The sequence below is a fragment of the Elephantulus edwardii genome, unplaced genomic scaffold (genome assembly GCF_000299155.1).
Source record: "Elephantulus edwardii isolate Elephantulus edwardi_28Jun2011 unplaced genomic scaffold, EleEdw1.0 scaffold00293, whole genome shotgun sequence".
Lineage (NCBI taxonomy): Eukaryota > Metazoa > Chordata > Mammalia > Macroscelidea > Macroscelididae > Elephantulus > Elephantulus edwardii.
In genome coordinates this window covers 17,232-27,330 of record NW_006400043.1, presented here as the reverse complement: position 1 = coordinate 27,330, position 10,099 = coordinate 17,232, and positions in this window count along the sequence as shown.

The following is a 10,099-nucleotide window of genomic DNA, read 5'->3' as shown; positions in this document are numbered from 1 at the left end:
CCTTTGTAATTATCTTTTGCATTCTTCATGGACAATTTTCTTGATATCCTCCCAGAGCTCATTTGGTCTACGCTCATTGGGGCTCAAGGCCTCAAACCTGTTCCTGAGATGGTTTTGAAATCCCAGAAGTATGTAAGGTAAATATTAATTGTCCTGGCCTCCGATGAGCACTCTGGCTCAAGACATATTTGTTTGTTCTTTTGGCGGTCCAAGAGATATTCAGTACTCTTCTCCAACCCCACAGCTCAAAGCCATCAATTCTTCTCTGTCATTCTTATTCATTATATGGCTCTCACATGTACAGCAAGTGATCAGAAAGACAATGGCCTGAATCAGACATACCTCGTCCTCAAATTGATATAATTACTCCTCAATAATTTGGAAAAGTCCCTAGCTGCAAACTTTCACAGTGCAATATCTCCTGATTTCCTGACTGCTGGTACCAAGGGTGTTAATTGTGGATCCAATAAGATGAAGTTGTTTATAGTTTCAATCTTTTATCACTCTTTCATGATGTTGTCTGTCAGTTCATTGGTAAGAATCTTTGTTTTCTGGACATTGAAATGTAATCCATTTTGAAGGCTGTATCCTTTGATCTTCTTCAACAAGTCCTCTTCACTTTCAGCTAGCAAGGTTGTGTCATTTTCATAACACAGGTATTCGTGAATTTACCTCTGATACTGATATGACATTCTTCTTCATTATGTGCAACTTCTCAAACAATTTACTCAACATACAGATTGGAACATACATATGGAGAGATAACACAACTGTAACACACATCCTTCTTAAGTTTAAGCCATGTCATATTCCCTTGCTGTGTTCGCACAACAGCCTCTTGGTCTAGGTAAAGGCTTCACATGAGAACAACTAAGTGATCTGGGATTCTCATTAGTCTCAATGTTATTCATAACTTGTTATTATCCATTCAATCAAATGCCTTTTATAGTCTATAAGCCATAAATAGACAATCTTCTTGTATTCTTTACTTTCAGCCAGAATCTATCTGACATTAGCAGTGGTATCCCTTGTGCCACAGTGTCTTCCAAGTCCAGCTTGAATTCTCTAAGCTCCCTATATACACACACTGCTGTAGCAGTGATCTTCAGCAGCATTTTGTTTGCAGGTGATATTAATAATATCGTCCAATAGTTTCCACTTTCAGTTGGATCACAAATCTTGGGAATGGGAACAAATATGAACCTCCTCCAATCCATTGGCCAAATATCCGTCTTCCAAATTTCCTAGCATAGACTGGTGAGTATTTGCCACCAGAGCTTCTCATATATAAAATATGGTAAATTTATAAACTTGATCACGATGAATTGAGGCAAAATTTAGTATCTGTGTTATATGTTTTTGATAGAGTAATTTTTATTATACTTAAAATATTCTAGCTGTAAGTATAACTAATAACATTTTATAAATATCTAACTGACACATAGTTATAAATCTGCCTCTTAAGGTTTATGATATTATTTTTCTTTAACTGACTGATGCTGGGTAAACATAATACCTTGTTGTTCTTGTTTACATACAAATTTCAACCTAAAAACAAATCTAGGAGTGTAATTTATCTTTTAACCTGGACAGTGCTTTCTTCTAACTGATACTACTTTCTTTTGATTTTCAGAACAAAATTTCTGATCATACTTAACACAGAATTCTGTTGACTTATTTCCAGGAGTCGATGAAATATTATCTGAGAAAATTGATCTAGCTTATACCTTCTTTAATTTTACCATTTTCTTGGGCAATTTCCTCCTACCAAAGCCCAACGGAAATATGAGGAAATGTGAATTTTGGAGAATGTTACCGTAGAGAAGCAAAATTGCTCATTGCATTGTATAGTCTGTACATATTTTCTTTTCTATCATTTCTACTTAGAAATTTAAAAAAATAACAAAAGCTATTTTACATGTGATGTTTCCCAACTGTCCTTAGACATGATTGTCTTTATCATCATTTTTTTCTGAAAGTGTAAAGAAAATTCAGTCTGCAACTTTTTTCCTAGACGAGTGCATTTATTTTGTCTTCTATGCAGCGAGAACATGTAATCTATCATTTCAAAGACTCTTCTGAGAATCCCATAATTACAGCATTTAGATTTAAGAAATAGAATTTATCATCCAATTTGCAATTGTTGAAGTATTTCAGTCAAATTCAAAAGTATTTTTCTATTTTTTTCTAGAAATTATGCTGACCTTTTCTTTATGTTGAATAAATAACATAAATTCCTCTTGACTTTAGGAAATCTTGGCTGTGATACAAAGATAAGTGTTCATTTTTATTTATGGTTTTACACATTAGTATATTTATATTTTGTTCTTCATGGAAGAATACTTTTCTTCATTTTCTTTTGAGTTTGATGTACAATTATGGAAAGAATAATTATTACCTTTAATCTTCTGTTCCCTATTACAGCTAGGTTAATTCAACTCTTACCTCAAATTTGATTGAAGTATAATAGAGGTAAGTTTTCTTAACACAATAGATATGAATGATAAATGCCATTGTGTACCATTGAGTCATGTCTGACCCACAGCTGACCTTTTTGGCGAGTTTTCAGAGTAAATCAATAACACAGGAGGAAATTGTCCATCTTCTGCCCTGGAGAAGCTAGTGGATTTGAACCTCATGCCTTTCAGATGGGAGTATAGCTTCTTGCCACTAGTCCACAACCAATTATATAAAACAAAACTTTAAAAGAGGCTGATATGGGGGGAAAAGTGTATGATTTCAGTAAATTTTGCATGTCTTTGCTCAAATTAATCTGTGATAGAGACTGGTAAACTGTTTTTTAATCCATATTGTTGATTTTGCATTTTCATTATATTTATCTGTTAATGCATTGGCTTACTTTTTTAAATTTTTGCAATAATTCTATTGTACTCTATATTTAATTATGACCACCAGCTGCTTTTTAAATTTCCTTAGATAAATCCTACTTACGTAGTTTAGTTTGTGATACTTTCTTTATAAGATGGGACTTCTTAAGTTATTTTTTTTCAGCAATCAGAATAAATTTATCCCTATATGGAACTGAATGAAACCTTGCTCAATTATAATTCATTATTGCAACCACTGTGTTGATATACTCTGATCCTCTGTTTTTCCAACCAGGATTCCCTTCACAGAGACTGAACTCTTCTGATAATATGCCCAAATTACAGGAAAGAAATATCACCAATCTTGCTTCAAAGAAGCATTCTGGCTGCATTTCCCCAAAACTGATGTGTTTTTTCAGTCCATGGTATATTTACAATTTTTTACCACTGTCGTAGTATAAAAGTATTAATTGTTCTTCAATCTTCCTTATTCATTGCCAACTTTCTTACACATATGAAGTGATTGAAAATACTATGGCTTGAGTTAGGCACATCTTAGTCTTTTAGATGGAGTTCTTGTTTTTAATACATTGAAGAGGCCCTTTGGAGAAGATTTGTTGATTGTAATGTACAGTGGGTTTAAATAAATTACTTTCAGTTGCTTACACAGCTTATACTATAGCCTGTTCTCTATTACGTTTCTGTCATGAAGGTAGAAACAGGGAGATGATGCTTTTCCAATCATAAACAGTGATGTGGCAAATACTGTTCCATCATGCAACTACAACCGCAGTTCTAAGGCTATCCACTGATTTGGCCTATGTTTGGCAGGCAGAATAGAGCTTGAGGGTTCTATACACTGTATTATTACAGTAACATGAACCTACAATGACATTAGAGGCAGGTTCTATACTTTAGGGTACTGAAACCTTAGAACCCAAGCCTCACATAAGACTTCCCTTCCTGAGTTCTCTAAAGTGTAATGTCTATATTTAATACAGTGACTCTGATGACCTGTATACCTATATTTTATTTTCTTATTGTAATATTCTCCCATTCCTTACAGCTATAGGGAGCTTAGTCATTTGCCCTTGTTTGCTTAATTTGTACTTAACTCATTGCCAATAGTGTCAAAATTAGCTCATGATTTGTGCTTCCGTTTTGTTTTCAGAAGCTATAAATCAACCAGGAGAAGATTATCCATCTTTTTCCTGAAGAACTGCTATTGGATTTGAACAGTCTAAGAAGTGCTACCTTGTAGTTCGACATAAAACTCTCTGAAAACGAAGGCCACAAGAACTTTTGGTCCACATGGACCAAAGAGTCTAACAAGTATATGAGGTAGGATTCAAAAGAAAACCACTTTGACTCAATGACGGTGAAGACTAGCCTGCCAGTTGAGTTCAGATTTTGAAGTGTCTCCCTTTCACAGAGGGCACACCATCAACCCTTTTAATCTTCAGCGCCCTTCAAGCATAAATGCTAGGATCAGAAAGATGGTCAGCTGTGCTTGGACAGGATAAAGCTAGGGGAAACTGTGGTGAAGGTACATAAAATGGTTCTGATATGCAGATCAAGGCGGAAGACTAAGAAAACTCTCTGGTAACTTCTTGTTGTAGTGGTTCTGTACTGTCCAGTCAGAAATGATGTATAGAAAACCTTCTGGAAGATTTTCAAAGGCAGTAATTTCATGAGGGAGATTTCACACCCTTCTCCACGAGCAACTAGTGGATTTCAACTGTATGCCTTCAGGATTGCAGCACAGATTTGTACCACCAAGCCACCAGAGTCTCCTATCTATTAACTAGTTACCTCTGAAGTTTCTCTCAGAACATCTGTTGAAATCTCCAGGTAGTTTTATAGACTCACATTATCAACAATAAAATTATTAATCATTTACCTTTCATAAATTGGGAATTTGTGATCTTACAAAAAATACTATCCGAATGAGATAATTGTTATGGAGAAAAGTACATGTGGTCATATAGAATGATGAGGGCAAGTAGAATTTTATATGAAGGTGATTTTAGCACCTAGACTTTTATTATAAAGTTTCTTTTTAATATTCATTAAAGTGGAAAATATTTTTACTATTTTTTACTATGTCATAATATAGGACATGTGGTAGCCTATTGGTAATAAGCTGTGCTGCAATTTCAAACGCATGATGTTAGAATTCATCAGCTGCTCTGTGGGAGAGGATGGGCAATCTCCTTCCATGCAATTAACCACCTCTGAAGACCCAGATATAGGTCTATTTTGACTTGACAATACACAAGAAAAACAACATATCATAATATAAAAAAAAATTTAAATATGTGGATAACACTAGGAAGAATGGGAAACCCAGAACAATTGATTGTGCTGAACATTTGATTGATGTGAAACTTGTATGACTAGAAGACACTTGACAGAACAGAGCAAGGAAACACTGCATGGCTTAAAATCAGGAAGGGTAAACACCAAGGATGTGTTCTATCGCCATACCTTTTCAATCTATAAGTGGAACAGATCATCCAAGAGGATAGACTCTACCGCATCAGGATTGGAGGAAGACTCATCAGCAACCTGCTTTATGCAAATGACACAAGCTTGCTTACTGAAACTGAAGAGAAACTGAAGCACTTACTAAAGAAGATCAAGGACTACAGTATTCAATATGTATACTGAAGCTCAACACTAAGAAAACAAAGATTTTCACTACTGATCCTATTGGAAGCATCATGATAGGTGGTGAAAAGATTAAGATCGTTAATAGCTTTAGTTTGTTCAGATCCACAAAAGATAGATTGGAAAAGTCTGCTGTCAGGGACATCTCCAGAGTGCTGAAGAGCAACATTGTTAGTCTGGAGATGAAGATGTGCCTGATCCAGGCCATGGTCTTCACAATTACGTTCTATGCATCAAAAAGCTGGACAATGACTAGGAATGGTAGAAGGAAAATTGATGCCTTTGAGCTGTGGTGCTGGAGAACAGTACTGAATATGCAATGGACTGCTAAGAGAATACACAGGTTCATCCTGGACAGGGTGAAACTAGACTGCTTCTTGGAGGCAAGGATTCTGAAGCCCCATTTGACATACTTGAGGAAGTTGCAAGGAGGGAACAGTCCTTGGAGAAGGACATTATGCTTGGAAGGATGGAGGGACAGAGTAAGAGAGGAAGACTCTTGATGAGATGGATTGGCTAAGTGACTGGGTTGATGGGAGTAGTAGTGTCAGAGACAATAAGGTTAGATCAAGATAGAGAAGGGTTTGGAATTGTCTTGTATAGGGTTGTTATGAGTTGCAGGTGACTTGACAACACACAACAACAATAAATAGTGATTTAATTGTTTTTAAAATAGTCATAAATTTTACTTTACTTATTTATATTGCTTCTATTAATTGTTGGTAGCTTCATTGGAAATACTAATTTTCAGTGTAAAAATTAATTCTTATAAAAGGATAAATTGAATGAATGAAATAAAGAATGATGAAATCACAAAAGTTAATCATCCACGTTTGTTTTAGGCTGCAATTCAATTACAATTTAGAAAGGTCCATAATTTTTCAGAAATTATTATACAAATGGCAAAGCTAGGAGCTTTGGTGGCCTAGTGGCAAGAAGCTGCACTGCAATTCCAGAGGTACATGGTTTGAATCCATCAGATACTATGCTGGAGAAGGAGAGACAATCTCCTCCTATACCAGTCAGATCCTATTTGATGGTATAAACATAATAAAATAAAATTTAAAAAAACCAAAACAAATGGCAAAGCTAGTCTATCTCATATTAGTATTGCCTATAACGTCTATATTCAAGTGTTCTTTTTCATATTTTACAATTTCTAGATTTCCAACATTCAAGCTATCTTTATTCCATGTTCCAATTATTAAATGATGTTTGGCAGTATTGACTATATTGAATCTGAATTTCATGATTGTCTAAAAGTACGTTTGAGGCATTGAACACCAATGGTCACAGACCAGAGGAGTTGTGGATGATATAAAGGATATCATCTATGAAGAAAGAAAAACAAAGATAGAGGGGGAAAGGAAATACCGAAATGGAGAGCAGAAGACACACTAAAAATTGCACTAGAACGTCAAGAAACCAAAATAAAAGGAAAACATGCCAAAGTGAAAGGGCAGAAAAGAAGATTTCAAAGGGCAGTCCCAGAAGGCAAAGCAAATATTATAATAAAATGTACAAAGAGCTGAAATTGGAGATTAAAGAAGGGGAAACTCACTCTGCATTTCTCAAGCTGAAAGAACTAAAAAACAAATTTAAGCTTCGAGTCACAATATTAAAAGATGCTATAGGCAATATATTGAATGACCTTGTTGTTGTTGTTAGATGCCCTCAAGTTGTGTATGACTCATAGTGACTCTATGAACAAAAACTATGGATACTGTCCTGTCCTGTGCCATTTCCATACTTCCTGACAAGGAAGAGCCTATTACAGCAGTCACCATATCAACTCAACTGGTTGAGGGTCTTCCTCTACTTCACCAACTCTCCACTTTTCCCAGCATTATGTCCTTCTCCAGGAATAGCACCTCCCGGCAACATGCCCAAAGTATTTAAGATGAAGCCACATCATTCCTGCCTACAAAGAGTCTGCACCGTCCCCAAGACTTCTCTGTTCATTCTTTTGGTCATCAATGGAATGTTCAGTGCTCTTGTCCAAAACTACAGATCCAAAGCATCAATTCTTCTTCTGTAGTTTTTATTCACAGTCAAGCTTTCAGATGGATAGCAAGTAATTGGAAAGACCATAACCTGAATCAGATGCACCTTATTCCTCACACTGACATCATTACTCCTCAATAATTTGGAGAGTTCCCTAACTGCAGATTTTCTAAGTGCAATGCATCTCCTTATTTCCTGACTGCTGGTACCAAGGTTGTTAATTGCGGATCCAAGCAACATGAAGCTGTTGACAGTTTCAATATCCTCTCCATCCATCATAACACTGTATATTAGCCAAGTAGTAAGAATCTTTGTTTTCTTAACATTGAGATGGAATCCATCCTGAAGGCTGTATTCCTTATCTTCTGAAAGAAGTACTTCGAGCCCTCCTCAGTTTCAGGAAGCAAGGTTGCATCATTTGCTTAACACAGGTTATTGATGAGTCTCCCTCCAATCCTGATGCTACACTCCTCTTCATAGAGTTCAGTTTCTCATATAATTTGCTCAGCATACAGATTGAATAGGTATTGAGAAAGAACACAATCCTGACTCATTCCCTTTTCAATTTTAAACACTGCAGTGTTTCCCTGCTCTGTTCTCAAAATAGACTCCTGGTCCAGGTATAGGTTCTACATGAGCACAATTAAGTGCTTTGGAATTCCCATTCTTCTCAATGTCAGCCACATCTTGTTATGATCCCCACAATCAAATGCCTTTACAGGCTCAATAATGCATAAATACACAATCTTCCAGCATTCTTTACTTTCAGCTGGGATCCATCTTACAACAGCAATGATACCCCAGGGACTATGATCTCTTCTATATCCTGCTTGAACTTCTTGCAGTTCCCTATATGTGTATTGTTCTAGCTGTTTTTAAATGATCTTCAGCAGTATTTTGCTTGCATGTGATAATAATGATATTGCTCAATAGTTTCTACATTCAGTCACCTTTTTTTAAATGACCTAGAGAGCAGTAAAAGAAAATTGAGGGAATACTCAGAATTACTGAACCAAAAAAATTTAAAAAAAAATTAGCTGACACTAAAAAAATTCAGGAAGTATATGAGCAGGAGTGAATAGTAATGGAAGACATAGAAGCTTCATTGAAGGCACTGGCAAAAAATAAGGTCTCAGGAATGTTTATTAATTATTTCTTTTTTTAACAGTATAAAATAAAAAAAATTCTTTTTAAAAAAGCATACCAGTTTAAAGTGTACCACATCTAAGCTATGGTATTTTCAGTCGCTCCTTATACATATGAAGTTGGACAGTGAATCATGATGACAGGAGAAAAATTGATGCCTTTGAAATGATTCTTCTCTGGATGCACTCACAAGTACGTGCCAGGAAATTTGGAGGACCATTGTCTGGCCAATGGATTGCAAGAGGTCCACATTTGTTCTCATTTTCAAGAAAGGTGATTCTACCTGACTGAAAGCAAATAATAACAGAAGAATGTCTATTTGTGCTTTTTTATTGACTGTGGGAATGATATCAAGTTATGGCTAACATTGAGAATAATGGGGATCCAAGAACCCCTGACTGTGTTCATGCAAAACTTGTTTCTAAGCCAGGAGGTTGTTATAAGAACAGAGCAGAGGAATACTACATGGTTTAAAATTAAAACATGAGTGCATCAGGGTTGAATTTTCTCTCCATACATATTTAGTCTGTATACTGAGCAAGTTATTGGAGAAGCTGGACCCCATGAAGAAGAATATGGCATCAAGTTTGGAGGGAGACTCACCAATAACCTATGTTCTGCAGATGACGCGCAACCTTGCTTGCTGAAAGTGAGGACTTGAAGCAATTGTTGCAGAAGATTAAGGAATGCAGGCTTCAGTATGGATTACATCTCAGGATCAATAAAACAAAGAATGTTACCACTGGACCAATAGGCAACATCATGATGGATGGAGAAAAGATTGAAGTTGTCAACTACTTCATTTTTCTTGGATCCATAATTAGCACACTTGGTACCAGCAGTTAGGGAATCTGGGTCACATTGCACCAGGAAAGTCTGCAGTTAGGGACCTCTCCATGATATTATGAAGTCATGATGTCAGTTTGAGGACCAAGATACAGACAATGAATAAAATGACGCAATAAGAATTGATGCCTTTGAACTGTGGTATTAGAAAAGAGTACTGAACATCCCGTGGACTGTTAAAAAAACAAAGAAATATGTCTTGGAGACAGTTCAGTTGAAGTGCCTTCTGGAGACAAGGATGTTCAGGCTTTGCCTCACATACTTGAGGCATGTTGCTAGGGGGCAATTTTATTTGGAGAGGAACATGATGCTTGGAAAGGTAAAGGGTCAGCAAAGGAGAGGCAGACATTCAACCAGGTGAATTGACATGGTAAGTACTGCAGTGAGCTCCAATGTGTCAGGAAGTGTAAGGAGGGCACAAGATAAGTCAGGGTTCAGATCTGTTGTTCTTTGAGTTCTACTCGACTTGACAACATCTAACAAAACAACATCATACCAATGAAGCTAGTTTAGCAGTATAACCAATTTGTTGTAAATTTTCCATATCGTCATTTATTTATATGGTGATATATTTAAAAACAAGATAAAATTTAAAATGTCGTCTC